The sequence below is a fragment of the Myxine glutinosa genome, chromosome 2 (genome assembly GCF_964187855.1).
Source record: "Myxine glutinosa chromosome 2, kmMyxGlut1.1, whole genome shotgun sequence".
Taxonomy (NCBI): domain Eukaryota; kingdom Metazoa; phylum Chordata; class Myxini; order Myxiniformes; family Myxinidae; genus Myxine; species Myxine glutinosa.
In genome coordinates, this window is record NC_136262.1 from 176,424,571 (window position 1) to 176,451,402 (window position 26,832).

General features: G+C 45.3%; 1 long non-coding RNA gene across 1 annotated transcript; it reads left to right on the plus strand.

Annotated features, from left to right (window-relative positions):
* Positions 1–525: 525 nt before the first annotated feature.
* Positions 526–5,362, plus strand: LOC137422519 (uncharacterized). Its single transcript, XR_010983495.2, has 3 exons — positions 526–633; positions 3,606–3,671; positions 4,401–5,362. It is a non-coding gene; the product is annotated as an uncharacterized LOC137422519 (long non-coding RNA).
* Positions 5,363–26,832: the final 21,470 nt, after the last annotated feature.

Genomic DNA, 26,832 nt, shown 5'->3' on the forward strand with positions numbered 1-26,832 from the left:
CTATCTATCTCTCTATCTATCTCTCTATCTATCTCTCTATCTCCCTCTATATCTCTGTCGTGGCCCTGACTTCATGAAGGCGGGGTACACACACACGATCCTGGATGTGTGAGATTTCTGGGTGGCTCATGGGAGATCGATCGGCTGTCTCTGTGACGCGGGCTTGTTCGAGAGAACTGTCTGGGGCTATACAACAACAACAGATCCTTTTTTCACGTGTTTCACTTCATCTTACACTGTCAGTCTCACAGATGGACATGCAATATGTTTGTGAAATACACCATGGTGTCTTGATTAAAGCCGTCAGCGAAACGACGGGTAGGCACCCAGCGGTCCTTGTGACCGTTTTGGTGTCGTTTGCTGGGCATCCATAAACAGGTGCAAGCTACTCGAGCTGGTGTGGCAATACAAAGGTGAATCGTGGGGACTGCAGGTGTAGGCTTTCATTGTATTGCACCATGCCCTGGCTTACCTTGTAAAGTGCGTTGAGCAATTCGGTGTGAGTTTACTCCTTTGTCGTGCGAAGCCTCCTAAACACGCCGTCTGACGTGTCCACAGACGAGTTGCAAAAGTTCCTGCTGCAGGAGATCGATTTGCGGCGGAAAATTGAACGTGAACTGCAAGCGCTTAAAGGTGAGAGTCGTCTTGCCGGCCCGATGGATTCGTCTTCGATAACTGCCTCGGTTAGCCGGTCACAAGACACCACTAAACGAAACGCATTAAGATTTTATCTTTACTCATTATAGCCTGGGCCATTTGCAGGATCTCAGAAAATGGTGAATGTGTAAGAATCGAAAAGGATCAAAACCCTAGGTGTGTGGTGTGGGTATTCCCGCTCAAATCGCTTCCATTTTGCTACCTGTCGACTTTGTACGCGCAACTCCAATAGAGCTGCTCGTTCGAGATACAGACCGTGTCTGCACTAGCAAGTTCTCAACTAGGACTGGCCTGCATCGTACTCCTTTACCCATTAGCAAAATCCTAGAGAAGGATGAGCAGGTGCAATGCACCTGTCGTGAGTGCGCACCATGCATGCAAGCATACCACCTCGACATCGTCATATCGGTGCCATCGCGTTACATCCATCCTCAAATGTTGCCTTTTTTGCCCTTCCCACGAGCCTTCATCTTGCGAAGGCAAAAACCTCTGCTTGCGCACACGTCATACGTGCAATTATTACGTCACAGCGATTGAAAAAATGGCCGCCTTTAGTGGTGCATACATGCGAATGTTTGTGCGCATTTTATCGTACTAAATCGTTATGGCAAAAACGAGAGCCACACCAACTAATCGGGCACGAATGACTCATTATCATTTGTACTATGACGTATGTAGGATATGACGCATCGATGGATATTTTCCATTTTCAGCACAAGCTCCTAACACGGAATGCAAACGCACAAGAGGAGAGCGTGTGTAGTCGTACATTGTGGTGGTGTTTAATAAACGCTTTGTTATGATCTCGTTACTCACTCATACATTAGCATGCATGTTAACCAAACAGTTTGTATAATTACCCATCCAACATGCATGCGTAATCAGTCCATTTAATGCGCATATTATACGAGGCACAGAGCAAGCACGCTCACACTTTGTTGTTTTTAAAGTCTTTCCGGTAAAGCATTTAAATCCATATTCATTAGCATGTAATGTCTTCAATTAAACCTTAGTATATAATTACATGTGTACATGGGGAATGGTATACAATATATGTATACATGAATAAACTTGTGTATGCAATACTTGTATGGATGAAAACCTCTGTGTACATGCAAAAACATCCATGTAGGCACACAACATGTGTACATGTGAAGACCAATGCATACTATTTAATATGTACACTGCACATTTGCAAGGAAAAATCTCTTTCTACGATGCATGGAAACCAATATGTGCAATGCATGTATAATGCGAGAACCTCTATACATGTGAGAACCTGTGTGTGCAATATATGTGTACATGCAAAACCTCTGTGTACAATACACGCGTACATGTGAGAACCTATGTGTACAATGCACGTGCACATGAGAACTTTTATACAGTACATGTGATAACCTATGTGTACATGCAAGAACTCTGTACAATACACGTGTACATGCTAAACATGTACAATACACGTGTACATGCAGGAACCCATGTGTACAATACAACTGCACATGCGAGAACATGTACAATGCAGGTGTACATGCAAGAACCCCTGTGTACAATACACATGCACATGCGAGAACATGTACAATACACGTGTACAAACTGTACATGCAAGAACCCCTGTGTACAATACACATGCACATGCGAGAACATGTACAATACACGGGACATACGAGAACCTCTGTGTACAGTAAACATGTACATGAGAATTTCTATGTAAATACACGTGTACATGCAAGAACCTCTGTGCACAATACATGTGGACATCTAAGATCCTCTGTGTACAACACCCGTGCACATGAGAACCTCTGTGTACCATACATATGTACATGTGAGAACGTATTTGTACAACACATGTGAACATGTACAATACACGTGTACCTGCAAGAACATCTGTATCCAATAAACATGTACATGAGAACCTCTGTGTACAATACACTTGTACATGTGAGAATGCAAGTTTACAATACACGTGTACATGCAGGAATCTATGCACAATACATGTGTACATGCAGAAACATCTGTGTACAATACATGTGTACATGCTAGAACATGTACAATACACATGTACATGAGAACCTTTGTGTACGATACACGGGCACATTAGAACCTTTGTGTACGAGAACCTGTGTGTGCAATATATGTGTACATGCAAGAAGTCTGTACAATACATATGCACATGCTAGAACATGTACAATGCACATGTACATGTGAGAACCTCTGTGTACAGTAAACATGTACATGAGAATTTCTCTGTACAATACACGTGTACAATGTACATGCAAGAACCTCTGCGCACAATACATGTGGACATGCAAGATCCTCTGTGTACAACACACATGCACATGAGAACCTCTGTATGCAAGACATATTTACATGTCAAAATGTATTTGTACAATACACGTGAACATGCTAGAACATCTGTATCCAATAAACATGTACATGAGAACCTCTGTGTACAATACACTTGTACATGTGAGAATGTATGTGTACAATACACGTGTACATGCATGAACCTGTGCACAATACACGTGTACATGCAAGAACATCTGTGTACAATACATGTGTACATGCTAGAACATGTGTACATGCTAGAACATGTACGATACACGGTCACATGAGAACCACTGTGTACAATACATGTTTGCATGTGAGAACCTCCGTACGCAATACACATGTACATTGTACGTGGTAGAACCTCTATGTACAATACGTGTGCATGCGAGAACATGCACAATACACACGTACATCTGCGAACCGCTATATGCAATACACGTGTACATGCTAGAACCTAGGTGTAGAAAACATGTATACATGCCGCTGTGTCTCGGTTTGAATGGCTTGTGTATGTTTAGTTAAAGGACATACCTATTGAGTTGTTTGTTCATTTTGTCCCCTGTCCGTTGGTTTTGTTATGAATATAATTCATTCTTTTTTATCCTCCGTGTTCCATTTAGACACATTGTGCAGTGAGCTAGACCAAGAGCGAAAAGCGAGGCACGCTATCCAACAGAAGCTCAAAGGTACACCTTTTTGTCCATGAACAAAGCATCCGCTCAAACCAAATAATTGTACAATAACGGTTTGCATGCACTTTTCTATAATGCTGGTTGTATATAATTGCGCATTTCACCTTTAGTACTTGTCTGGTCTGAAGGTGGTGCCCTTTATAAAATAAACTTCAAATTTATATCTCCTTCCTTACCTTGCTCCACTTTGGTCTTTTCGAGCCCGCACCCTTCAAGGCTGCAAATGCAAGGTGTTAGGCTTCTAATGTGAGTGTTTCAAATCGTTATTTTGCATGGATTGTTGTCTGTGCAAAGCGGCAAAATGCGCACCAAGTAAATGCGGACATCGATCAAACAATATCATATATATATATATATATATGTATATATATGTATGTATATATAAATAAAAGTTTTACTTTTGGCATCATAATTCAATTGAAAAAGGGGATGGTGCATTTTGCTATCGTCGCAAGATACGACGATTGCTTTTTCGTGTCCACCATCATCTAAGCCTTCCATACTCTAATAATATTTTAGCTTTTTCATGAACTAGCTGTCGTGGTTTTAAAAAAAAACTTGAATGATCAGGTGAACCAGTCTTGTGACTTGACGTTTGCAAGTACGAATATAATGCAACACACCATCATCTAGCGCATCATTCCAAAACCTGGCGGTGTAAAAGGTTGTGTGCCCGGTCCACGCACGTTGTTGATGTTGCGACGCTTCATCTACTGTTTGCAGAGGCTCGCGATGCTCGTGCACTGCGCTCTCCATGGAGACGCTCCCTCGTCTCCGAGTTGGCAAACTGATTCTCCAGATCGAACATGCTTTCGCACCGACCACCAAAAAGGGAGAGATTTGTCTTCTTGTCAAAGAGAGCGAGGAACATTTGCACGACGGGACGGATGTAGCATAGATATATGCCTTTCGATCCGTGTACTCCATTTTGAATGTGCATTCGTGCCATTGTAATATTCTCCGAATAGTTGTGTTTGCGGATGCTCAGGTGCACACGCTATGTATGTCGTGTACGCGAGTCGAACATTCATTCACTCATAAACCGTGGTCAAGTGTGGCAGGTCCGTGGAGGGACGCAGACTTTTGACGCATCCTGGGCAGCACCGCAATTAATAAAGGCGCAGGTGTCTCGATCCAGCACCTGTTTTTAGAGCTTTAGGTCTAAGGGAGTCCAAAGCACCTTGCGCTCGGGGTGGCCAGCACACGCACCTGGATCGGTCCTCTGCGCAGGGAATCATCTGGTCTTCTGCATTTTGGTGGACAAGAAGTCGGTGGAGAATGATTCTGTAAATCGAAAGAGTCGTTGCTCCGTGGACCTGACACCCCCGCCATCACACGGACAAAGCTGATCTTGAGGACGAAGGGGATTGCGGTATAATATATTGAATACGATGGACTCAGTTGAGTGCGATTCAGAAATAAATAAAAGAAGAAGTTAATCTGGAGATGATTAAGAACTGCCTGGTAAACTAACTTCTCAGTGTGTGTACGTTTCGTTAGTCATGAATCGGGATGTGTTTACATTTTGAAAAGCTTTCCATTCCATCATTCCCATGACGTGCAGGTGCCGTCGTCGTGTGAGTCGAGTGTTGCGTTTTGTTGTTTGTCGCCTTTGCCGGACGCTCGGTTTTCTGCAGCTCCGACTTTCCACTGTAATTACACGCTGTGGGAACTTTCTTGTACCCTCAAATATTGCATTCATTGCAATCTGTCACCAATGTTTTTCCTCATGTAAAAAAAGAAGAAAAAACGGAAAAAAGAAAAAGTAAATAAAATTTTAAACTGGTCATGCATACTCGTTTCTTATCTGCTTTCTTTTTCTGTCTCTGGTATTCCTTTGTGGAAACGTTCGGAGCAATGGACTTAACGGATTGGATGATCAATTGAGGAATTTTCAGTAAACCAAAAATACCACATTCCATCGTATTAAACGCCCATTTTATGGAATTTGAATAAACCAGAAATGTTAAATTAAAATGTATTAATAAAAGGGATGTCATGATTTCAGCGATGTTGAATTACAATTGGAGTTAGACTGGCATGTTGAATTCGAATTGGACGAGATGGGAGAAAAATGAATTGGAATAATGGACTAAGCCGAGAAAAATGAATTCAATTAAATTATTGGACTAACAGGAGAATAATAAAATGGGAAGTGTTGGGTCGGAATAAGACAAAGCTGCGAATAGCGAATTCGAATTGAACTCGATTAAAGATGGTTATGAGGACCCACGTGAAGGTTGGGCGGCATTTCGACATTTGCGATGATGGTCTGATGGGCACCCGAAGATGGGTCCATGGGTTGCAGGCCCTTGGGGCGCTTTAAGAAAAACGTTCTTTGGTGAGATGTTATTTTTTTCTTTCAAGTCTAAAGGCTCGTGAAGAATCTTGTGCTTGCATAACACGGATATTTGGAAAGGATGTACAAAAGGAGTTCAGGACGGAAAAAAGTCCACAAATTTGTACCTGGGTTCAATGCATCACGAGGTTCAGACAGTATCACAAAAAAGGGGCACGCCAATTGAAGTATCTACACTGTTCTGCCTTCAAAGGCCAGTCCTTGTGCAACACCATAGTAGTAAAGGTATTCCATGTAATTGTTAATTTGGTGCGTCGTGCACCTGTCACCCGATTTATAAAGCCATGCTCACGAAGCCGGTTTCTCGCCAAGGCCTCGATGCGAGCTCCCTCCAGTGGGCTGGACCTATATAGACGGAGGATCGTTGGCATCCTCCGCAAATGAAATCAATTTGATGTCGGCCGACGCGGCTCTTTTAATGTCATCAAATATAAATCGGTTAAAGGGTTCAAGATTAAATGTGTGCAGCTCTAAGTGTGTGAGCTAATATATATAGGATACCGGTGGTGCTACTTGCACAATATCCCGGGAAATAAGAACTTTGTTTCCTCTACGGCCTTTGTGGAATCATAACTACATGTTGGATGTAATTGATTGGGATTTTCTTTGCTGGAGATGAAAGGGGAGAGGGATCTCTACTTCTGTTACTTGGCCATTTTATTAGGACACATGCAATATTTGATTGAACCTTAGTCACATGATTGAAAACGAGTTGAGGTACGGAAACAAAAACTTCACTCCAGATCTTCAAGACACCATCTCAGATCACTGCCCATCTAAATCTGTGATCTTTTTTACCCCCATTAACCCTCTCCAACACGATCTATCCAAGTTTTAGTTTTTCATTCCTGAGATTTTGTGGCTCTCAATCTTGTCCACCCATTGTGTCCTCCCCTAGCCCTCATTCTTCCCCACATACCTTATTCCTCAACGTCTCCTTTCATTTTGTTCCTCAACCCCACATTGGTGTGTCCGCCCCCCAACCTGCTTCCCCTCTCTTTCTACTGTTTCTTTTGTTGTGATGTCCTGATCCGTTCTAGCTCGAGCCTCCATATTATCCAAAAAATATCAGATATTTACAAGGTACCGTAAAAGGGTCAATATCTGATTAATTAAATTATCATTTTGCCCACAACGGATTCAATGCACAAAGATGGGTGATGGCGAGTGTATTGTTCAATATATCAGTCGGATTGAGTTTTGGAATATTACGGTGCTCATTATTTCCCATGTGAAGGTTCTTAAATATCCTATGACTGGAGTCGTCCTTTCACGTGATATCTGATTACCGAGTTGTGTGGAATTGTTTTGTGTCGGAGTTGCTGCCTGTACAACAACTGTACTATGAGGTAGCAAGCAGTGTACTCTGGGATCGAGGAATATCCGAGACATTTGGAATATCCGAGAATATGGTGTGTTTTTGTTTGTTACAAATTTGATCAGAATGGTGTAGGGGCATTTTGTGTAGGGTTTTAGAAACTGTTCACCCGATTTTCCTCCGATATGTAACTGAAATATAGTACAGAAGCAAAAAGATCACGCAAGATCTAATGAAGACAAGTGCTGCAAGAGCACAGACCAATACCGCAGTGACAACCACCAGACCACCGCCTCTCGCACACCATCTTCTCCACATCTGTTCTCCTTTCCCCTCAATGCAGCCAATAAATCCAACAGCCACAGCCTATAGCTTAGACTTACATCACCCTAGATGTGGCGAACAGTTGACATTAGCCTATGCCACATTAAAACCAACTCAAGATTCTCAATTTAACTATTTAACCATCAGCTGAAAGCATGTTCCACAGCAAAAAGAAGAAAGAGCAATCAGAGATTGTAGACCCTAGCCAGGATGTTTTTTTAGTGGTTTTTAAGGCTTTTGTGTGAAAACAAATATGGCGGCCAAACCCCGTGACCAATGACGTCAGCATTTTTTTTTCTCCACCAATTTATCCATAGATGACACCCAAGAAATTTCATCTTGATCGGATGAAGTTTTGTACTTGTCGAATTATGACGTCATAATGGAGGAACCAATGACCTCATCATTAACATATGCCATTCCCCATGGAGAGTTCTTTACAATGAGCCATGTCTTATTTTTTTCTATTCAGCGCTTTCGGAGATAGAGGTGCAAAGTTTTTCGGTTTTTCCAAGATGGCGCCCATACCACGTGACCCATGACATCATAATTATCATTTAAAATTATACAGGTGGAGTTGCAGCTATGGTGAAAATTTCCTGTCAATCGGACCAACGGTTGCAGAGAAAATCATGTTTATTCTGTGCGGACAAACAAACAAACGGACTCAAATGCCATACCCTCTCCTCTGGCGAGGATAATAAATACAATGCAAACATTACTTTAAAAAAAATTATTTGTTCAAATTAGAAATATAGTCTGAGTAAAATGAATACCCCTAATTGCAAGTAAACTTGATTTTAACAATCCATGATACAAACACAATCGTCGTCTTAAGGTGCTTGAACCCAGAAAAAAGTCAAAAGCGATAAAAACTTCCCTGGGCAGGAGAACCCTCCCTACCCCTGTGAGTAAATTAGAGGAAAGAGTGCACTGTGATATATGTGATACTGATGGTAGAAAATTAACACAAGAATAATAGTGTGACACCAGGGAGTTGCTTAATAAAGTGAAAATCTACTTTAAATTTAATATCCTCCTGTAAATACTAATCCGGTGTGTGAACTTGAGGTTTCGAAGAGAGAAAGCGTTCCAAAGCACGATATCCTAGATCAGCTTGTCTCCCCATCTCCGATCCCATAATTATACATCTATATCCACTTCATCTTCCCTTTACAAACAATCATCTTTGCAGCAAGGTGCTTAATTGTAACTCCAATTTTTTTCTTTTTAATACATTAATTGTGAAAATGTTTGAGGGTTTTCATTTGGATGATTAATGACAATGTTGCTGTGTTCGCCCACAATACATTGAGTTATAGAAACCCATAATTGACCAGTCCTGATGTCACCTCTCAAATTGACAATTATTTTACAGCCGCTCCTTCAAAGTGCAATTAAATCGCTTGATTACAATGGCTTTTCCTTTGTTGTGTATAGTCTAATACTATTTTGCAATCACTCGAAAGAATGTAACCATCTTGCTGGAGTGATGCCATGTTTGATTCGGCATCCTCTGATCGATGTTCCGATTGCCATATGCCATTCAAACACACTAACCAGATTTGCGCCGTGGAATGCCCGATCAATGAAGGCCCAGTATAAATCCACACCTATCTGATATTGTTGTCTCAAATCACCTCGATATTCTTCCTCTCACCGAAACACGGCTTACCAACACTGACAGACAATCATATTCTTGCAGACATTGGGACAACACTTCCAAACTTAACTCTATACCACCTTCCCCGCATAGACTGCAGTAAGGGGATGAGAGGGGAGGACATTTACATTGACACTCTACTTTTGTCGCTCCTTGAGGTTCTCTCCATCACATGCCAGAAACTGCCAATGGTTGATGATTTCCATTTGCATTTTGAAGATCCAGGGATGGGTGAATCATCCAGACTTCAACTGTTAGAGCTGACAAACATTTGCAACTACGTAATGAACCCTACATGCATGAGTGGACATACGCTTGGCCTCATCATATCATGAGAAAAAGATCATGGTTTCGTCTCTGAAGTCTCAACACATTCGTCCTTGCCGTCTGATCACACGGTTCTTAAGTGTCGCCTCCTTGCTGCATGTCCCAACCCCATTCGTCATCCCATTACAACAAGACAGCTGAAGGACATCATTATTGACAATTTCCAGCAGGATATATTGACATCTACGCTTATAGTTGATTCACCTAACAGTTTAGAACAGCTTTTAACATTTATAATCCTGAGCTCCATGGAATCCTGGGCGAGCATACTCTGCTGTTGAAGTAAAGAAGTCATCCTTCTACCTCATGTTCCATGGTATTCAGTCGCCCTTCCAAAAGCCTAGCAGAACTGAATGGATAGCACTTAAGTCAGGTTTTCAGGTTCATAAGGAAATGTACCAAAGTCAATGCAAGGCTTAAAATACATTATTTCATCACACAAAGGCGGATGTTTTTTTTTTTTCTGGGTAAGATTGACATCTCTGACCAACAATCTTTTTTCGGGTGGGAAAGTCTTTGTCCTCATCAGTCTCAAAAATTATTCACCCCAAATGTGAGTGCCCTCGACAGTTAGCCAACTCCTTTGGTGACTTCTTCGATCAGAATATCCGACTTCTACAAGACAAGCTTAATCAGAATGTAAATGAAGACCTGTCAGTTGAAGTCATTGAACACTGTGAATCATCGATGGAGGATTTTGATACTGTCACGGGCGATGAAGTTATCAACATCGTTAAGGCTGCATCCACCTCGTCTTGTGTACTTGACCCCTTACCAACTTCACTGTTGAAAAAAAGGCATTCATGTTCTACTACCTGTCCTAACCAGGATAACCAATACAATACTATTATGCAAATATAAGTCTGATTTGATGAAACGTTCCCTTGTGACCCCTCGACTGAAGAAGAATAGTCTCCCATGTGAGGAGCTTAGTAGCTATCGCCCAATATCTAATCCTAGCTATGTAAGTAACGAAGCTACTTGAAAGGACAGCTGCTGCTCAAATCAAGGAGTATTTGACTGCCAACTATGTATTGCCCCGGACCCAGTTGACATAACAAGCACATCATCCTGTTGAAGTAGCCCTGCTCAAGGTGCAGAGTGACATTGCTATCCCTAGATGGCCACAAAGAAGCGGTCCTTATACTTCTCGATTCAACTCGATGCATTCACCGCTGATGTTAAGCTTTGGGCTACCCAAAACAAACTGGCATTAAATGATTCTATAACTGAAATCATCCATTTTCCTCAAAGTTCCTCGCAGTGCCTGATCCACTGACTGTTGTGGGTTGTTTTTTTTTGTATGCAAGATCGAGGCTCGTTTAAGAGCTAGCACATTAAACACATATTAGCACATACAACACAAAAACATAAACGGACACGTAAAACAATAAAGGGAGGGGGAGACAAGATGGGGAGAGAGAGGGAAGCACACAAGCACAACAGTAGAGTACAGCGACATCGGGAGATCTGTTCGAAGGGAGAGGGCTGGGGGGGGGGGGAGGGGGAGGGAAGGGTACACGGTATAAAACAAATTGAGACTACAAGGAATTTCAGGAATGAAGTCAGAGATTGAAAGATGTGGATTTGGAGTGTATTAACGGGGTAGAAAAGATCAAGGTTTTGGATGGGGGAGGATAACCGATGGTGGTGAACAGCTGTTTTAAAGGCGTGGAGGGAGGAGTGGAATTGAAGAGAGTGTGGGAGTTTGTTCCAGAGGCGGGAAAAAAAAGAGGAATAAAGGAGTGAAGATGAGTAAAGAGTCTTGATTTTGGCAGCCTCCCCAGAAGAGGGTTGCTGGCAGTTCTTCTGCGTCCTGCAGGAATATTTGGGGGACACAGCACAGACAGAGCTGGGGGAGCTAGGTCAGAGAGGAGTTTGTAGAAGACAGAAAGACCACCAACCAGAAAGACCATCACCTGGTGAGAGAGTGAAAGGCCCTCAGAATCAGCTTCATCGCAGGAGATTCCAATGATTCTGAAAGCTTTGGTTTCAACAGGGTGAAGACCGGCTCGGTGTGAGGCAGGAGCACCAGCCCAGAGGGGAGAGTAGTATTCCATTGAGCTGCGGATGAAAGCTTTGAATGTGTTGAGGAGCTCAGGTGTGCCAAGGAAGGACTTCGCACGACGGAGGATGCCCAGTCGGTGACTGGCTTCGGAGGCCAGCTTGGAAATGGGGTTTTCCCAGGAAAGATCATGGCTGATAGTGAGACCCAAAAGCTTTTGAGTGACAGAACTTCTTTAAGAGGATTGTTGTGAAAGTAAATGGGAAGGTTTTCCAGACGGTCTTTTCAGAGAGACATAGTGAGAGTGTGAGATTGTCAGGATTGATTGAGTGGTTGGCCCATTGTCCATGCAGGAAACCTTGGTGCAGTCATGGATGAAAATAACGTAGCCTTGGTGCAGTCATGGATGAACCTGACCATGAAAGAACAAATTAAGAGTTTTTGCTGCTCTGTCACTGCAGCAATTCGATGCATTGGACAGATTCTGAACACTCGTTTGTTGCCAGCCGATTAGATGCCTGTAACAGCCTGCTTTATGGTGTGCTACAATCCGATGTCCATCAGCTACGTGTACAAAACACTGCTGCTATAATTACTGAGGAAGTTCCAAGAAGGCAACATATCTCACAAACGCTAAAACTCTTCCCTGGCCTTCCATTGAAAATATAAATTTTTAAGATCCTTATACTCACCTTTAAAGCACGAAACAACATGGACCATGAAAGATGTGAGGAGCTTAGTAGCTAAAGATGTGAGGAGCTTAGTAGCTATCCAACAGCATCTACATCACACCTTATGTACCAATCTTGAGATCTACAGCCCAAACCCTCCTCAGTGTCCCAAAATTCTCAACTCGTTACTATGGCAACTGAGCATTTGAAGTTGCTGCTCCAGCTAACTGGATTCACTCCCTCTACAGTCTACACCCATCAAAAAGCCAGCCTACAGGTTTTTAAATCATTGCTCAAAACGCATCTTTTTAGCAAACACAAGATTAAAATTCCATGTTACTGTTTTAGTTTTCCTATTTGAAATTAATGTTGGTTAGTGTGGCTATTAATTTTATTCGATTTAACTTGTATAGCGTGGCGAGGATATTAAGGTATTGTGCATTATATAAACTTAGCGTTATTATTATTATTACACTTCTAGGAGATTAAATTCTGCTACAAAACTGTTCCTTCATCGGTCAACAGCATCTCAGGTTTCATTTTGCTTTTACTGAATATGTTTGAAAGCATCCACGAGGCTAACTAATATCCAATTTTATCCTTCAAAGGAACAACCAACACATATCTGGATCTTAAACTGATGACGGTTAAGGCATATGTGCCGCCATTTATCATTTTAAAGATAGATCGAGTCGTCTGACCAAATATAATTATCCACTTTAGAATGTACTAGTCTCCTTTTAAACCCTGTGATTATTAGTTTGTATAATTCATCTTCCAATCATCCTTTGGTTTGCTTTCACCGTTTTGAAGCAACTTAACGGAGTTCAGGACTTCTTTAATCATGTAACCTTTCCACTTCAACCTCACTACTCTTTATATATTCCAAATGCGAAGCAAATTCCTGTTCTTATAACTTTATAATTTCGGTTTGAACATTAGATCTTTTTAGTTCCTTTTTATTGGGTGTGTTCTAGGCAAAAACATTTTTTGAAATTTTAGAAAAATAAAAGTTGGATTTTTCTTACATTATTTTTTTTATCGTTCTTTCTTGCTGGCATGTAGAAAAGGTAATATTAAATGATCCCTGACCCCATTCCTTTGTAATTTCTACAAAATACCAACAGGATTAGAACAGCACCAGGCAAATGTCAGGTACCTGTTGTAGTGTCTGGTAAGCACAAGTATTTATTAGTGACAATAGGTGAAGGAAGTCCGTCAATGTCAAAATTACAATCTTTTTAAGCTCTGATTTTGAAGTTATCCTTTCCAAATCTTGAAGACCAATTGTAAGTTGGAATCATTTATCTTGGAGAAAAGACATACCTTTGTCAGTTTGAATTGTATATATTATTCAGTTTGAATATATTGTTGCGGGGGCCGGATGTACGAGGGGCCGCGGCGGTGAGAGCATCGAATCCTAACCACTAGACCACACCTTATTCAATTGCGTGCCGAGCGGTTTTGCACGGTGTGGAAAGCGGCGTTACCCCCACGGGATTTATGGACCTGAGTCTAGCCAAATTCGGTCTCAGATTATGCTAGGCCAATTGGTGAAAGGACGTACCGAACAGGTTGGAAAGGAACAAAATGTAGAGCCTTTTATTCAGAAGGCACAGAGAAACAGAGACTAAGATTCACCTTACCTAATAATAACCCCGACTTGGCGCCTTCACACTCTGACACACACACACACTGGGAATAACACTCTGGTTAAGGGCGTACCGATGTACGTGCTGGGATTGCCTCGCAATTGGCTACGTTGTCTGGTGTGCGCAGTTCGGTCCTCACGTGCAGCCTGGACGAGGTCAGGTCCGAAGGACGAACCGCCGCCTCGGAGTTGGCACGGACGAACTTCAGCACAGGCAGATGAACTTCAGCGCAGGTGAGTCTTGTAGAAAATGCCAATGCTTGCAGGTCAGCCAGATGGCACAAGAGATCGGCGCAGAAGCCAAGAACAAGAACACAAAGGCCAAACACGTGTCGTGGGAGATACGAAAAAGCAAGCGAGGTCTCGTCGTGGGCGTGGCGAAAAAGGCAAGAGCGCTGGTGTGTCCTCGGTCAAGTCCCAGAAAGCAAGAGAATCGTGTCGTCCACGAGGCAAAGAGAGAACAGAGCAGGAGGTCGTCGACGTGGCGAAATCCCAGGCAAAAGAGAGCATGAAATTGCAATCCGCGTGGGCTTTTACCAGATCCGCCCACGCCCCTCAAAATGTTCCACAGCCTCCCATTGGCTGAGGATTGTCGCATCATGGCGACGGGTTCCCGGCTCGCCATTGGTCACGTGGACCTTGCTTTTGGCCACGCCTTTCTGCACATCTGGTGTTATGGCTTCTCCCAGCGACACGAAGGCTTGACATCCTGCCTAACTTCAATGCATATTGGTTTTGATTACTACACAATGGGAAAGGACTAATCTGTACATTCAATAAGACATAACTGACTAATGCAGGCTACATGTTGCCGTGCAACGAACCATAGGGGGTTTGCCTTTATGGCACAACCGCAACACTATATCTAAATATCTATAAAGCTCAGTTGACTTTCTGCTCCACCAAATAACAGCGAAACAGAGTTGTGTTAAAGGGTGAAAATTCTACAGGTGCTGTGATAAATAACTACCTCTGTCGGTTTGAATGTTTGAAAGAGAATAGACGTCTGGATCAATTTTTGAATTAAATTTAAATCCCGATTTATATACAGACTTGGCATTTAATATGGAATATTTTTTTTGTGGGGGTGAACTTACTTTTCAAGATGTCTTAGAACCAAAAGTTCATTGGAATTATGTTGAAATTATTCTAGATTTTGTTAATGTGACCTTTAAAAGAAACAAAAACCACATTTGACATTTTGAAACAAATAAATTGATCCTTGAAAGTGATGTAAACTGATATCGAACTCAATTCATGGACAGTACTGTGTTAAACTTCTGCACGTTTTCCAGAAGTATCTCTTTATTTTGCACATTAGCCAAAAATTTTTTTAACAAAAACAAAAGTTAAATTACGACTGGGATTACAGACAGTAAAATTACAGTTCAGTACTTCGTGTAACCCCCATGAGCATTCAGGAGAGCACGTACACGTTCAGGCATGCTGTTCACGAGGTTTGCCAAGGTTTGGACAGGAATCGCTTGCCATGCAGTGACAATAGCCTGCTGCAATTCACGCACAGAGGTCGGCTGCTGGTCCAAGTGGTCGATTTGACGCGTTAATTCTGCCTTAATTCTGATGTTATTTTACCGAGCGGAGGTATAACCACGGCCGAACAGTTGTTCCCCACGAAACCCGATTCACCCAACGTTGGCCGTATCACGCCACAGCTACTCAATCTGGAAAACTCTAAAGCGACCGAATGCAAAGAGGAAGAAGACGTACAGAAGAGTAACGGGATTTATTACTATTTACACACATAAGCAAAAAGAGCAGTCACGATTATGTACAGGGACATGAGACACAGGTGACACAGTGAATTCCTTATACAAGCTTAATTACCTACCCAGGACAGAACAAACAAAGACGACTCACACGGGGAATTGCAGAGTGGATTGGCTGGAAGGAGGTGTGTGGCTGGAGGGGGAGGACGGCACGGAGCTGGCTGGAGCTTGATCCCGCACGGGACGTCGGGCTGGACCTCGACGGCCGCTGATGCCACCGATCCTGTCGTGTGCGCGGGATCACGAGTCAGATCACGGTCGGAGCCGACGCGCTGGTGGGGGGTCTGGCGTGATGGGTTCTCTCCTCTCTCTTTCTTTTTGTCCAACCACTCTTTCTCCAACGCAACCACTCAACGCAACCACTGACCACCCCTGACGACCAACTCAGCTCTTGTCATGGACCTCTCTTTTCAGACTCATCTCCTTGTCTCAGTAAAAGCGCATCTCTCCTGGGGGCGTCTCTCATGGGTTATATATAGCCCCACCCTTGAACCTTTGCGAACCTCCCCGATCGCTCTTCCTCCGCCCTCTCAAACCAAACCCCTCGTGCTCGGTTGGTTGTTTGGGGCTGGCTCACTCCTCCCCTCTATGACGAGGTGGAGACACGCCTTTCTTCCCCAACCCTGCCTCGTGGCCAATGGTGGTTGAAGAAAACCGCCCAAAATGCAGTTGGCCATTGAAATGAAATGAAAGGGGATCTACTCTTATTTCACTTGGTGCAATGGAGTATTTAAATTAATGGGAGACACAGCCTTACCCTAAGACACATAATAAGATATAAGCTACTGAACAAGGGTTTTATCGGGTCCTGCAATGTGGTGTTTATGGAATAACTACCAAGACGCCCTTTGACCTTCACACTACGGAGGTATTTACAAGGAATCATTACATTTTACAGAGGGTGATATTTACAACAATTTACTATACAATATTAAAAAAAAAAAATTCTCATATCCACAACAATATATTTAAAATCACACAGGAATAATATCACCAATAACGATAGCAAATCCAGACAATCAAAATCTTAAGATGGTACCAACTTATCTAGTACTTATCTCAAACTCACGGCACTCCCCAATGTCTCTATAACTCTCCAAGGTGAAGTTGATTCGCTCCAGCGATCGTGGGAACAATGTCCGATCAAGATAAATCGAGGCGTAGGCAGTCGAAGCAGCACAGAAGTCACTTGGTCCAACACCCAGAAAACTCGCGGTAGAATGGAAAATCCCCAAAGACGCGCGCCGACGTACACGTTCGCCAATCAGCGAACCGCCGTGTAACCTTCAAACGCCGCTTTCGCACACACGCATCCCCGGCAGACGGCCGGAGGATGAGAAAAGTTGTCGAATACCAAAACCTTCTTCGGTGGACGCAGCGTGCGGGGCAGAATGGCGGACGGCTCTCACTCGAGCCGGAGCCTCTAGGCAAGGATTCTCTGGAACCTCAATGCCGATACCTGACTATGCAGGTTCCTCAATATTCCGGCGATAACACCTATCGCACGATATTCCTTTCAAGGACTCAAAGTTCACTCGCGATGTAAGCTCGACCATGCTAGGTACGGAGCTTCGACCTGCGTCTTCCCCGACCTTTGCCTCACGACCTCTTCCTCTTCGCTCGACATCTTCCGGTGCACGATCCGGTTTCCTGTCTCATTTTTACCATGAGCGCTTTTAACCTTTTAACCACAATAACCATTTCCCTTAAACAACCATAATCACAGTTTCCTTCCAACCCCGACAAGAATAATAATACATAACCAGCAATGTTACAAGTGGATGAAAGCCACAACCACGGAAGGGCCGAATCCGTAACAATATGTCTACACCTCAACAAGTCCCCATACTTGAGTCTTAAACTTCCATATTATATTTATCCTTTGTTCTCCTCCCTTGATGTTCACCTTTTATCATCCTTCTTTTTGCAATTGATAACTTCATTTAAAACAATAAAAAGAGGATTGTTTTTAAAAATAAAGTTTCCCCCCACAACAAATTCCCCAGCCTCAACTCAATTACCTTTGGAAATTCCTTCATTCATTCAATTATCATCATTCTGAGCTTTTTATTACTTATAATGAAATTAAAATGTTTCAACTTCCTTTCCTTCCCTTCCCAAATGCCTCTGCACCATATAGCTGCTTTTCTATTTCACATCCCTTCGGGTTCCTTCCTGGATTACTCATAAAACAGAGCCTATGTCCCATTATCCTTCCACTGTAGTCATGATGACTTGCTTTGCTTTGCTGAGCTTGGGATTTAGAAAATAAACCCAGTTTGCATTGAGTGTAGCTCACAGTTATTAACCCCTTCACGTATACACCCACACATGCTCTACCCCCCCCCGACTTTCTACCAACCCCTCCCCCCCGCATCCCCTCCCCCCACATCCTGTCATGACCCCCCACCCACTCCCCACTTCTATTCCTCCCCCTTCCATAAGAGTATGGACCTCTAACATTGACATTTGAGGTCTCTGTTCCAATATCACCAATGCCTCCTTAAAAGTTGCCACTGCTGCTTCAGACATTTGTTGAACAGAATATTTTCTCTCTACAACTCTGCGTGTCTCCCTGCTAAATCTTACTTATTTAAGTAAGTTTTGTTTAAGTTTGGTTGGTTTTCATGTAAACAAGTTCCTATTGTATTGCATTTGATATAAGTATTAAATAATGGAGGTATGTAGGTAAAAATAATATGTATAAAATGTATTATAAGTTAGCATTAATGTGATTGGTTGGTGGTGGCAGTTTGAGTCGATGGTTGAATGGAGGTGCTGTGTAATGGACATGTCTGTCGGGTGGAGTATTTATCGCTTAGTATAGTTATGTAATGTTATTTATGATTAAGTTATTAGTTTGTGTTAATATTTTAAATAAAAGTAGTAATTAAATAAGTTTGAATAAGGATATTGCATTCCTGTGTTGACTAACTGTCTGGACACAACTTTGAGGTTGTGTGTCCATTGATGTTGAGTAATCTACTGATGTAGACCTGCAGTCATGGTTGTGGATCCGCTGTTTGGAGAGGTTCTGGGCTGAAAGGATCGACACCTCGATGAAAAACGGTGCCCAGCTGATGATTCAGGCAGTTGGAAAACCAGTCAATTGCTTTTTGGTTAAGGTAATAACTTTAAATATAAAATACCTTTTACAAGTAATTACAAGTACATAATATATTGTTACGGATCTCAGAGACGGCACTCCCCTTAGCAAGGGGGGGTTAATCCCCTTGGCCTGTTGAGCCGGCCGTCTCTGGTCCTGGTACTTGTAACGCTCTTTTGCAGGGTGGGATTGATCAGGGTTATTGGTCCAGGTGTTATCCTGAATACCTTTATCAATCCCTCCGCAAAACAGGGAGACAAGTACCGCTCGAACCACGGACAAGATGGTATTTGCCGAGCGGTTTAACAATCCGCGGTTCGAGCCGTTATCAGCAGACTAAACCCGATTATAAAGCGGTTGACCAAATCGTGCCACGTATATTCAAATGAAAGAAGGGACGAAAACGATCGAATGAGAAAGAAACCAAAGGTAAGAAGGAACACGGGTTTATTACTATCTATAAGAAGAAAACAAAAGGAGGGCATTTACAAGGAGAAGAAGAAGAAGATACACTGGGCAGCCTTAAAACAGTCTTAATTATTGAACCCCAGACAACAAAAAGAACAGACACCAGACTTACACGACAAAGGGAATTGCAGGCAGGAATGGCTGGACGAAGGTTCGGAGGAAAAGCTCAGGGAGGAGGTCCGCCTCAAATCCACGCTCCGGGCTGGAAAACGAGCAGCCGGCGGCGGCCCCACGTATATGGTTTCAGCGGCGAAAACCCGGCAGGCAGCGTGGTTTACATTGCCGCTGTCTTGGCGACCCGAGCGCACCGACTCTTGCACCCCAACGATGCTCGTGCTCAACAAGCTGCTCGGTGCTCCTATCTCGGTTCTTCCTCCTCGGTCCTCTCTCATGAACCTCCTCACGCGTCTCTTTCATAAACCTCCTCACGCGTCTCTCTCATGAACCTCCTCACGCATCTCTCTGATGAACCTCCTCACGCGTCTCTCTCATGAACCTCCTCACGCGTCTCTCTCATGAACCTCCTCACGCATCTCATGAACCTCCTCACGCATCGCTCTGTAAGCAGTCCCTCGCAGTTGCTTTTATTGCTGTCGGCCGTATCAAGCCGCCAGCTCTGAGAACACGCCTACCGGTTGGCTCACCGCGGTGCTGGTTGGCCGGTAAGGGCTTGCTGACTCCACCTCTGATGACGATGACGTGCCACGCCCGTTCTGGTGGCTCCTCCCCCTTCTTCTCCGAGATGGAGCATATGGCAATGGCGTCTTGTGGGGATAGCAAACCACTCGCACCGCTTTTGAAGGGAACGAAAGGGATCTATCTTATTTGATTAATGCAACGCAGATTCAACTATTGGAAACACAGCCTTACCTGAAACACATAATAATGAAATAACTACGAAGAGGGCCTATGGTTCGCTACGTGTTGTTCATGGACTAACTAGGGGACGACCTTTGACCTTAACAATGAAATGGAAGTATTTACACAGATAATTATTTACAAAGGGTATATTTACAACAATTTACTGAGTGCAGGGTTCTCAAAACCCCAACACAGCACCCTCATTCCTCCAGGCACGTCCCGGGCTGACAAAACTTTAACTTAATGTGACACTCAGATGTAGTTACTCTCTACTATTAACCTTACCCTGAGTGCGACAGTTTTAAAAGAACAATTAAGTATGTCCCCCTGCTGCGTTGCATCCTACCTAACAGACCCACGCCCACAGAATAACCAAATTGCGGAATTATTCTCAAACTATACATTTACGGGGGGGAGCATTATTTACAAGACACTATTTTGTATTTACACTGCAACCCAGGACCTGTCTTTCTTGGGAAGCAAATAGAATCCTGCGGGAGGGAGGAAAAGCATGCACTGCACTGCACCGATACACCACCCGCACATGCCTGGGGATGCAGAATTGATTTTGCAATGCATCCCCGAGCATGCAAGCACCAAAAACACCAAAAAGCACCAAAGCACCAATAACAAGCATCATCAAAGCACCATCCGGTGCACAGTCATACATTCCAATGTCAATAAAATGGTGTCCGACGTCTTCTCCGCTCTGCCGGGCCGATGGTCTTGATGTTGTTCTTTCTTGCTGTTCTTGCTTGCGGCCTATTTGATGGATAATAAAACAAAAAGCACAAAACGTGTCCGTTTTTTTTAAAATTATGGCCAGCAGGGGCCAACTATGGTGGTCCACCTGCATGGTTAGTGCCACCTCACCAAGGTCCGCAAGCGAAGACTTCTGGCCACAATGGCCAGTCCCAGCAGAGGGGTCATGCCACAAACGTGTGGTCCATCTGGGTGTGGTGCGTGGCCACAGAAACGTGCGGTCCATAAAGTGGTGCTTAGGCCGCAAGTCGTGCGGTCCCTAGGTGGTGCATTGGTCCAGGCAGGCAGCGGGCAGCGGGAATGCGGGCACACAACTGCGACGCCTGCACACTTTTCCCTCAGTGCCCAAGACCACGGTCCATGGGTGGGGAGGAAGACAAAGCAGAGTTAGCGATGGGTAAGGGCGCAAGAGTACACATTAAAACAAGGCAATGCAGAGTGAGGTGCACATGGGGAGCGAGCGGAGAAAGCCCGTCCCTAACGTACGTCACCCCCCCTGTCACCTACTCTACCCTTGCCCCTTACCCCGTATTTACAAAATTTACAGCTTTACAGATTCGTCACTACCTGTCCTGTCTTCCCCATATCTCCCCTTAAAGCAAATTCGTCCCCACTCCCAATTTCTTATTACACCCATCTAAAACAAATTTGCCACCACCCAATTCATCATCAATCCCTCTTCAGGAGGAAGAGATGGAACGTCAAGCACAATGTCACCCTCATGTCATGATGCGTCTTACATCCCAAAACGTTTGCACAAAAAGAACCATGGCATGGTGTGGAGCACTGTCATCACCTCAGGTGAGTGGATGTAGATGGTGTGAGGAGATTTATATTCTATCTACCTTCTAAATGACATTAACACACTTTTACACTACCCGGGGTCTTTCCCTGCCAAACCATTGGCCACTTTACTCTATGCGGTTCTAAAAACCAATTCCCACTGACCATCTGTGGCGCTCTCCAATTTGGGGTCTCACTCCCCCGATTCAACACCCTGTGCCCTCGCACAATTTCCGGGCTGGGTCGTGTGGCGCTCCCAGCAGGTCTACCCACCTGCACACCTCCGCCACTGTAGTTGCCTCCCGAGCTTACCTGCTCCTCACCCTAACCTATCTAACTGGGGAAGTGCTCCCTGGCACTTACCCCCTCAGTGCCCTCTCTGGCACTGGGCTACCCGGGTCCATCCTCCGGATCCTCGGGCCCCACTGAACAACTCTACCGGCTCTCAGAGCCCACCTGCGGCCTCACCTGGCCGACATCCTGACAGTGGCAGAGTGCCCATTTAACCAGACACACACTAACAGGCCACACGCCCAGCCATTTCCACTTCACTAATGCACCCATTCAACACTTCATTCTGCCGCACGCACCACAGATGCCAATATCCACCACAATTTACCTACACCCACTATCTAACTCTTAAACTACCCTCCCCGGGTATTCGTGAAGGGGGTCCACCTTTCCCTCATTCACACCTTCGCACCATGCACCTCCACTCCACATTTTCCACCATACTCACTCCACACCATCCATTCCATACTCCATTTACTCCAGACCAGTTATTCCATTCAACCATTCTCCATACACTTGTTCACTTGCACACCTGTTCACTTGCACACCTGTTCCATCACACCTGGTGCTCCCTGCACCCTCCTTCCTCCGGGACCATTCACTCCATACAATGCACAATCACACCCTTTCACAATACTCTGCTCAATACGCTCTCCACACACACACACACACACACACACACACACACACACACACACACACATCTCTCACGAGCAATTCCTCATTTCATAACCAGCACTACCGTGCACTTTCACACCAATTCCTCATTTCATCACTCTCACCACAAACACAACTGCATCATCTAAACTACCTGGTGCCCTTCTAACTTAGTGCATCCCCAGTCATCCCTTACACTATTGCACATACCACGTCATTAACAACCATCTAACCTCTCTACGTCCCCTCTAAACACTCTCACCACAAACACAACTGCATCATCTAAACTACCTGGTGCCCTTCTAACTCAGTGCATCCCCAGTCATCCCTTACACTACTGCACATACCACGTCATTAACAACCATCTAACCTCTCTATGTCCCCTCTTACCTGTATGATGTCGCTACTTAACTCTACAGTTACCTATGGTCAGCTATTTCCCTGTACAATTATCCAAACCCTCCCTGGCTTGGTTTTCACCGCCATAACCCCATAATCTATAGCTCATGTGCCCGGGTATTGATGGGAGGGATGGCAGAGTTACCATCCCTTTACCCATATACCATTCGCCAATCAAAGGCATCAAATTTCAACCAAATTCGCCCATCCAATTTTGCCAATCACATCTGACAATCAATTTACCCATCAAATTTTTGCCAATCAAATTTCACTGCTGCTATCACCATCACATGTCCACTCACTTGAGCCTCTCGGTGCATCATTACATCATTAAAACTCGGCTTCGCAAAGCCAAGCAATGAATTCGGGTGGTTTGGTCGCCTGCAGGTTGGGTCCGTCCGGCATTCGGTTCAGGGGAGGAGGATTTGTTGGGCCGAGATTCAAAGCAGCATCCCGGCGCGGGGCCCCTCACTCCCAAGTGCGATGGGCCAACCTTGCCCGGGTGAAACGCCGCCACCATGGGGGGGGGGACGCCGTGCCGATCCCTCCGACCTTCCCTCGAACCGGACCGGTCGCCTTGCCCGGCAAAGCCCGGACTCGACCGTGCGGGGCGAGGCCCGGCCCGGATCGTGCACGACGCTCCGAACAGAAGCGACGCTGCACCGATCCCCGCCGGCTCCCGCAATACCCACAGCCCGGCACGGACCGAGAGCTCGCGTCGGCTAAACGTCGGTCTAACCGCTGCTCCGTTTAACGTCGATGCCCTACTCGCATGCCCACACGCATACGCGACCCCTTTCACACTCACCAAACCCGGCGCTCCAACGCCGCTCGTCCACCCCATGCTCTCTGTCATTGCACTTTCTCTTACACACCACCCAGGTACACTCATTCCGCTCACAGACTTCATTACACACCTGACCACCGCACACCTTGGCACACACTCGTCTTCTTGCGCACACTCTCCCGGTACGTACTCCGTACCACTCACCACAGGTGTGCATTCCAGCACATACCCACTCACGCGCTCCGATGTGCTCTCCCGCATCCGTGCCACCACCAACTCGCTCTCCGTGTCACACTCCGTACACTCTGTTTCACACATACCCTCCGAGGTGCATTCACTCTCGCACCCGGTATCACTCCCATACTCTGTCACACACTCACTCTCCGACGCATACTTTTTCCTCACAAGCGTGCCATTTCCACTCACACCACTCACAAGGGACCCTCCACCAACGCCCGGGTGCTTTCTCGATCCCAAGCGCACGAAAAAATTTTTCGCGCCAAACACTTTGCCGAAAAACCTCTTAGCACCATACACAGCCTGTCTCACCTTCGGGGTTCTTCTTCTTCGCTCCACACGCACCTGCAAATCTTTATAAGGATTATGCAGCACGACATCATGATGTGAGCACGGACCCTGCACATTTTCCATCTTTTCCTCCCGCTGTTGCTCTACCAAGTCCGTCTCTCCAATCCCAATTTCCACTATTTCTTTTTCTTTATTCACCTCGACGACCGCTGGCTTTATTAAAATTCCCTCTTCTACCTCAGCGGTCGCCGGCTTCCCCATACCCCGGGTCGCGATTTCTACCCCGGTCCAGTTACCTGCGCTCTGCTCCGCCTCGCTCAACCCGCGCTTCTCAAACCGCGTTACCTCGTCGCGTACCCCCGCGACTTCTTCGCTCAACCTGCGGTTAACCTCCCTCTCGGCTTCCCTTACCTCATATGTGGCCTTGTCCCTCGCTAACCCCTCATTTACTTCCCTGATTTGGTTACCCACGTCCTTCAATTGGCCCCCCAATTTACCTTCTAGCCCCCCAATTTGATTTCCCAATTGCTCTCCCATTTTGTTTTCCAAATTATTTATTTCTCGGGTGGTTTTATCACTTTGGGTGTCCAATTTGTTTTCCAATCGCTCACCCTGAGCCCTCGTCTCGTCCCTCTGCAGGTTGAGGGACGCCTGTATTTGCGCCATAAATTGCTCCATGAGGGCTTGCATGTCGCCCACCTCCATTTGCGCAGCGGGCGCGGCCCTCGCCGCCATGTGTGAGGTGCCATTTTGTGCTCCCGCGACCTCGTGCGAAGCGCCGCCATCTTGGGCACCTGCAACCCCCTCTACCGCATCCTCATTGCCTTCCTCCTCTCTCTCTCCCAATTCCTCCCTGGGGTCCTAGGTCGATTCTACCCCCTCTTCTATCTCCCCTACCGGCATCCGACCGCCTTAACCATCCATGGTACAACTCAATTTGGGTGTTATAATAAAATTTCGGCCGCCCGTAAATTTTGACCAAATTTTTAGATGTTCTTAAAAATTTGGTTCGGGTCCAAATCCCAACTCCTCGACACCAATTGTTACGGCCAATAGCACAATTGGTGTCCAAACTTTGGTCTAACCTAATTTAGTCCCAGGTTCCAGATCCCAACTCCTGACAACCAATTGTTATGGATCTCAGAGACGGCACTCCCCTTAGCAAGGGGGGGTTAATCCCCTTGGCCTGTTGAGCCGGCCGTCTCTGGTCCTGGTACTTGTAACGCTCTTTTGCGGGGTAGGATTGATCAGGGTTATTGGTCCAGGTGTTATCCCGAATACCTTTATCAATCCCTCCGCAAAACAGGGAGACAGTACCGCTCGAATCACGGACAAGATGGTATTTGCCGAGCGGTTTAGCAATCCGCGGTTCGAGCCGTTATCAGCAGACTAAACCCGATTATAAAGCGGTTGACCAAATCGTGCCACGTATATTCAAATGAAAGAAGGGACGAAAATGATCGAATGAGAAAGAAACCAAAGGTAAGAAGGAACATGGGTTTATTACTATCTATAAGAGGAAAACGAAAGAAGGGCATTTACAAGGAGAAGAAGAAGAAGATACACAGGGCAGCCTTAAAACAGTCTTAATTATTGAACCCCAGACAACAAAAAGGACAGACACCAGACTTACACGACAAAGGGAATTGCAGGCAGGAAAGGCTGGACGAAGGTTCGGAGGAAAAGCTCAGGGAGGAGGTCCGCTTCAAATCCACGCTCCGGGCTGGAAAACGAGCAGCCGGCGGCGGCCCCACGTATATGGTTTCAGCGGCGAAAACCCAGCAGGCAGCGCAGTTTACATTGCCGCTGTCTTTGCGACCCGAGCGCACCGACTCCTGCACCCCAACGATGCTCGCGCTCAACAAGCTGCTCGGTGCTCCTCTCTCCCTCCTCTCTCGGTTCTTCCTCCTCGGTCCTCTCTCATGAACCTCCTCACGCGCCTCTTTCATGAACCTCCTCACGCGTCTCTCTCATGAACCTCCTCACGCGTCTCTCTCATGAACCTCCTCACGCGTCTCTCTCATGAACCTCCTCACGCGTCTCTCTGTAAGCAGTCCCTCGCAGTTGCTTTTATTGCTGTCGGCCGTATCAAGCCGCCAGCTCTGAGAACACGCCTACCGGTTGGCTCACCGCGGTGCTGGTTGGCCGGTAAGGGCTTGCTGACTCCACCTCTGATGACGACGACGTGCCATGCCCGTTCTGGTGGCTCCTCCCCCTTCTTCTTCGAGATGGAGCACATGGCAATGGCGTCTTGTGGGGATAGCAAACCACTCGCACCGCTTTTGAAGGGAACGAAAGGGACCTATCTTATTTGATTAATGCAACGCAGATTCAACTATTGGAAACACAGCCTTACCTGAAACACATAATAATGAAATAACTACGAAGAGGGCCTATGGTTCGCTACG